This window comes from Macaca thibetana, chromosome 19 (assembly GCF_024542745.1).
Source record: "Macaca thibetana thibetana isolate TM-01 chromosome 19, ASM2454274v1, whole genome shotgun sequence".
Taxonomy (NCBI): domain Eukaryota; kingdom Metazoa; phylum Chordata; class Mammalia; order Primates; family Cercopithecidae; genus Macaca; species Macaca thibetana.
In genome coordinates, this window is record NC_065596.1 from 7,512,260 (window position 1) to 7,518,692 (window position 6,433).

General features: G+C 53.8%; 1 protein-coding gene across 1 annotated transcript in view; it reads right to left on the reverse strand.

Moving 5' to 3' along the window:
- Nucleotides 1-6,401, reverse strand: part of MYO9B (myosin IXB) — a 135,649-nt gene extending 129,248 nt beyond the window's left edge. The window contains exon 1 of the mRNA XM_050769407.1: nucleotides 6,304-6,401. The gene's annotated coding sequence lies outside the window, so the exon portion shown is untranslated. The remainder of the gene's footprint in view (nucleotides 1-6,303) is intronic.
- Between the last annotated feature and the right edge of the window lie 32 nt (nucleotides 6,402-6,433).

A 6,433-nucleotide genomic window follows, 5' to 3' on the forward strand; every position in this document is an offset into this window, starting at 1 on the left:
GTGCCCACCTCCCAGGCAGATGACCCATGGTACGGCTGACGGGGGAAGCTCTCGGGTCTCCTACTTCCCCCATAAGCGAGTCCCCAGGCCAGGCAGGCTCCCATCACAGGCCCGCTGCTGGCACCTTCACAGACCCCACTGGGCTATTAATTTGACTTCCATGCTCGTGACTCCTGGCTGAATATCTGAACAGAGGCGAGGGCCATCACAGCTCCCCCGCTGCTGGCTCCCAGCCAATACTTCCTTTTTGCTGAAGGATTTTAAGACATTCCAGAAACTTCTTTTGTTCAATCACTTGTGACAGCAGTTGATCCTAAGGCGGTTCAAGCAATTCTCCTGCCTCAGCACATCCCTGTAAAAAGTAGCTGGGATTACTGGTGCGGGCTGCCACTATAGTGCAGTGGTGCGGGATCCGGCTGCAATTTTTGTATTTTTCAGCCACCCAAGTAGCTGGGATTACTGGTGCGTGCCACTATACCCGGCTAATTTTTGTATTTTTATTAGAGACTGGGTTTCATCATGTTGGCCAAGCTGGTCTCAAACTCCTGACCTTAGGTGATCCTCCCACCTCGGCCTCCCAAAGTGCTGGGATTCAGGCGTGGGCCACTGCATCAGGCCTCTCACCTCTCTTTAGTCACCCTTGAATGTATGAGTGTGAGATCTGGAAAATTCCCAACAGGGAGCTTCCAAAATTGATGCAGCCAACCAACCTACTCACCCTTAAAGTGTTTATTTAAAGGAGTGAGAAAAGACAAAATGGACCTGTTCTCTATTGACACGATCATTTCCCCCCAGATTCCTGTATTACCTAAAAATGTAATTTGAGGCTGGGCACGGTGGCTCACGTCTGTTATCCCAGCACTTGGGGAGGGCGAGCGGGCGCATCACCTGATGCCAGGAGTTTAAGACCAGCTGGTCAATACAATGAAAATCCATCTCTACTAAAAATACAAAAATTAGTTGGGCGTGGTGGCGCACACCCGTAGTCCCAGCTACTCGGGAGGCTGAGGCAGGAGAAGCACTTGAACCTGGGAGACAGGGGTTGCAGTGAGCTGAGATCGCATGACTGCACTCCGGCCTGGGTGACAGTCCCCCCCCAAAATAAATAATAAATAAAAATGCAATTTGAATTTGCCCCTTTTTCAGTGTTATGGGCTGAGCTGTGTCCACCACTCCCCTCCACGAACAAATATTCATATATTGAAATCCTAAACCTCAGAACTTCAGAGTATGAGTATATTTGGGTCTTTTATTTTTTTTTTTTTTGAGATAGGGGTGTTGTTCTGTCACCCAGGCTGGAATGCAGTGACATGATCATAGCTCACTGTAGTCTGAAACTCCCAGGCTCAAGTGATCCTTCTGTCTCAGCTTCTCAAAGTGCTAGGACCACAGGCATTCACCATTATGTCCAGCTAATTTTAGTATTTTTTTGTAGAGATGGGATCTTGCTATGTTGTCCATGTTGGTCTTAAACTCTTGGCCTCAAGTGATCCTCCCGCCTCGGCCTCCCAAAGGGCTGAGATTACAGGCGTGTGCCACCAACCCTGGCCTAGAGACAGGGTCTTTATGGGGATGATTCACTTAAAATGATGTCATTAGGGTGGGCCCCCTTCCCTATGACTGCCGTCCTCATAAGATGAAATCTGGACACAGAGACAGGCACAAAGGGAGGACGATGTAAAGACCCAGGGAGAGACGGCTGTGTATGAGCCATCAGAGAGAGGCTTGGAACAGATCTCACAGCCCTCTGAAGGCACGAACCCTGCCAACACCTTGATCTTGAATGTGATCTTAAACGTCTGGCCTCTAGAACTGCGGGCCAATATATTTCTGTCATTTTGGCCACCCAGCGTGCGGTTCTGTTACAGCAGCCCTAGCAAACTCAGGCACCCAGCAACAACAGCCATGAAACACGCCTAGCGGGGCTCCTTCTCTTGCACACACAGCCCTGTGCAGCAGGGCAGAGAGGGGTTTTAAACAAGTGAGTCAGACAAGGATATCTTATTCATCGCTCCGACGAACCCACGGGCCGAACCCTTGAATCACTACTTTATTTATCATCGGGCTCGGGCTCAGAAAGTCTGGCTGAGGAAATGAGTAGAACCCAAACTCGTCAGCTGCATTTCTGAAACATGCCTAATCTCTGAGGCTCTTTCCCAGCCACGATAGAAACTGAAAGGGAACGGGGCTCTGGGCTGTGGCGGTGGGCTGGTGTGGAGACAGAGCCCTTTGTTCTGCCACTCCAGGGACCACGAGGGCAGAAGAGAAGGGCTTGTCTTGCTCTGCCGAGAGGCCGCCCGGGGCTGTCTGAATGGCCGGCCGAGCAGGGGCAGCCTGGCACAGCTGGGCTGGGGATGCCGGGCACACAAAGGGCTGGTGGGTGGGGTGCGGGGGCAGCACCCAGAGGGGACCGTCAGTCCCGTGGCCCTAGAGCGTTTCCTCCAATCAAGGGAAAGCAGCAAAGTCACGGTCAAGGAGGGGGCCAAGCAGGGAAGGGGAGAGCAAGATAGACCAAGAACAAAAATTCAGCAGTGTGTGCTTGGGAACGGGTGGGCGAAAGGGTCCACGGAAGAGATAACGCAGCTTACAAAAGCGACGTTTATCCAGGGCAACCTCCAAAGTAGCTCTTGGGAGAGAATCTAATACCTCTAATCTCAGAAGAAAAGCAACAGATCGTTCTAAGACGAGGACAGTTCCTCCAGAAATCCAGGTCAGTCATAAGACAAAGAAGAGAAAGACAAGGGCACCCGCTGTCCACCCTCGGGCACGTTGCCTAACCCCCCCCACAGTCAGTTCCTAACTGTTCCTCCTTTTTATCGAGACCTGCTCCCTCCGATTAAGAACTGACTGGATGGCAGGATTCAGTTCCTGGTCTCTGCCCCCGTTCCCACTCTTAGTGGCAGTTTCTCAGGGGGCTCCACAAACACCAAGGACCTACTGAGGCAACGATGGGCCCTAGAGGGGAACCAGGTTGTTCTAATGAGCATCACATTTCACCTGCGGAGGTGATTCTGCCTCCACCCCCCCCCCCCCCCCCCCCCCCCCGCCAAGGGGACACGTGGCCATGACTGGAGTCATTTTCGGTTGTTACCCCTTAGAGGGGACGGAATACTACTGGCATCTCATGGGTGACAGCCAGGGACACTATTCAACGTTCTACAGTGCACAGCCCCAAATGTCAATGGTGGTGCGGTTGAGAAACTGCCCTGGAGATCTGGGCTTCCCCAGTTAAAGGTTACTAAGGATCCTGCATGTTTCTAGAAAGCTCAAGGAACCATCTCTGAAGTTATCACCTGCCTGGGCCTTTCTGTATCAGGAAGATAAGAACAAGGACCCTCGTGCTGCCGGTTGGCAGAATGAGAGAGCTGGGATGCTCTGTACAGGCCGGGCTTCAAAGGTATCTGCTTGAGCAATCCCCTCTGCCTGGCGTGGTTTAACATGTGGTATCTTTCCAGGTTTGACCTGGGGCCAGCCACCACTTCCAAGGAAACCTGCTGGAATCCCCCTTGTCCTAAAGCTTGCATTGGTTGTTCCTAATTCTGCCCCCATAATATCTTGTGGCCCCTCTGTTGCTGTACTGATGACCTGATCTGAATTCCATTCCTTTTTATTTTTTTATTTGTTTATTTTTGAGGGTGTCTCGCTCTGTCCCTCAGACTGGAGTGCAATGGCACGATCTTGGCTCACAGCAACCTCCACCTCCTGGGTTCAAGCAATTCTCCTGTCTCAGCCTCCAGAGTATCTGGGATTATAGGCACACACCACCACACCCGGCTAATTTTTGTATTTTTAGTAGAGACAGAGTTTCTCCATATTGGTCAGGCTGGTCTTGACCTCCTGACCTTGTGATCCACCCGCCTTGGCCTCCGAAAGTGCTGGGATTACAGGCGTGAGCCACCGCGGCCTAGCCTGAACTCCATTCTTTCTGAAGAGGAAGTGCAAGGTTGCAGCGGGGGTGGGAGTGGTGGGAGGGGGGCACCTCTGTCCCCAGGAATCTACCAAGCGCCTGGCACAATCAGCCCTTGCCTAACTGAAATCTAGGCCCACCCAAGACACACCATTTGGAAGAGATGAGGAATGGGAGGCAGCAAGTTAACAGGTCCCGGTGGGGAGAAAATAATGAATCCTACAGCCAAATAGAAAGGGGAGATTCCCACATCTCTACCTGCTCCACTGAGTCACCAGACTGGACCCGAAGGAGGGTACTGCCTCGGGATTTCCAGAAATTTGCAGTTTCCAAAGCTTTGGGAATAGGTGCAATGTGCAAAAGCACTTTCGACAATGCAATTTTTTATTTGGACGATGAAGAAGCGGTAAAAATCAATCAACCAATCAATCAATCAATCAATCATTTTTGGATATAAACTGTAGAATAGAAAACGGAATAAAAGCAGGATCATTGTAGCCAGGAATGAAGAGTGGGGGTGCTGTGTGGAGTTCAAGGCCGGGAGTGGGGGGACACGGACTGGAGACAAGACAGTGATGAGAAGAGTTGGGTTTCATGTTGAAAAACGCTGATGGAGGTCAATTCATTCATTTTGCAGGTGAGAGGGCAGAAACAGTAACAGAGACTTGAGCAAAGCCAGGATCTCCAACACAGTGCTTCCTCCACAAGACCCTGCTTGGCCATTCTCTAGTGGCAGGAAGAGGTGATCGCAGGGCTGTGGGATCAGAAGATCCCGGTCCTGTTCATTGGGGTGTCTTGGCCAGGGCAAGCCCACAGTTCAATGTCTGCAGGAGGCATGACTGTGGGCTGTCACTGCATGTCCTGGGGCAAGCCAGGCCAAAGCCACCTTTCCTAAAGGCTAGGATATTCTGGAAGTGAAGGGGGTACTTATCTTTCTGTGGCCCTCTGTATATTCCAACTACCCAGGTTCATCTCCTGAATGAGCTATCAACTAAATATAAGCTGGGGTTCCCCAGCCCTTCTGGCCGATCCCAGATTAAGATCCCTACAGTTGGGAAAGGGGAGAAAGCACCCTGCACAAAGTCCCTGCCAGGGCCACAAGAGTCAGGCCTGTCAGATGTGAATAACTTTCCTGTCTCCCAGGTCACCTCCAGCTGCTCCTGGACACCCTAAGATTCTGAAGACTCCAACACCAAAAAACAAACCGAGTTAGGACCCTCTGGCTGCAAAACACAGAGTCCCCACCGGCTCCCACCTCAGACAGAGGCACAGAGAAGCCTTCCCTTAAAGACCCCTCGCCTCCAGGGTGCCCAGGAAAGAAAGGAGGACTGGTGGCTGTCGTGCCTCTCCAGGGCTGAGCTCAGAGCAACCGGGGGACAGATTTCCTGTATGTCGTTTTACCCATTTAAGTCCAAGGATGCAGCTCTGCGGAGGTGGCTACAGTCCTGTACATGAGGGTGCATGCACACTCCCTCCTGAAAAACAGTTCCGGCCTCACAGCCGGCCCTGAGGTCTCTTCCTTGGATCGAGGGAATCCCAGAATCCCGCTAGTCCTGTCTTAAAGGGAGGGTGGTGCCTTTTCCAAGACCAGGAGACTGGCACAGAGGGTGTTGGGACACGTCCCCGGTCACCCAGCTGTTGAGTGTGAAGTCAGGAAGGACATGAATCAAGAGGGGAGGGTGGGCGCGACGGAATCTCCAGGAGCTGCACCTCAACATCTATCTGCACGGGGCCATTCTAACCCCTTCCTTCTCTTCCCTCCTCTCCTGGCCCTCCCTCCCTAAGCCTACCCTTAGTTCTTACCATGACTTCTACTCCGTTTACTTCCCTTTCAGCTCCCATTTCCCCGCTTCCCAATAGCCGGCTGCCGCATCAGTTAGTTCAGAACCCCCCGCACTCACTGAGCGCCCACTGGGGGCCAGGCGCCGCCCTCTTCTCAGACACCCTTCCTTCAATCGCGCGGGCAGACGTCCCCAGATTGGTCTCGCACCCCTTCCCCCCAACCGCACCCCGGCTGTCCCGCCACTGGCCTTGCCCACTCCCCCAGCCTGGGCCTCTCGTTCCCGCCTCCTTGCCTCCCCACAACGCCGTTTCCTGCGACCCCCCAATTACCACTTAAGCCACGTCCTCTTCAGAGAAGCTGCTCAAAGCCACAAGACTCACCCCCCCCACGCCCGCGAACTCCCTCACCAGCTCCATCTCCATCCACTTTTTCCTTCACCATCTCGCTTCCAACTCATCCCCAGCAACCTCTCCAAGACCCCTAGGCTCGTTCCCGCCCCCTCGACCCCTGCCGTCGCGTCCCCCATCAGCCCTCAGCTCCGTCCCTCTTCTGCGCAGCCCCCACAGGCAGGCTTCGAGCTCGAGTCGCCAACCCGAGGCCGCCTGGAACTCACCTGGCCTCGGCCGCCGCGCGCCGCCGGTCCCGGGCCGGGTCCCCGGCCGGACGACCGCCTGCCAGCCCGCCGCTGCTCCGACCGCTCCGCCCCGCCGCGCCCGCCGCTCCCCCGCGCGCTCCCGCTTCCG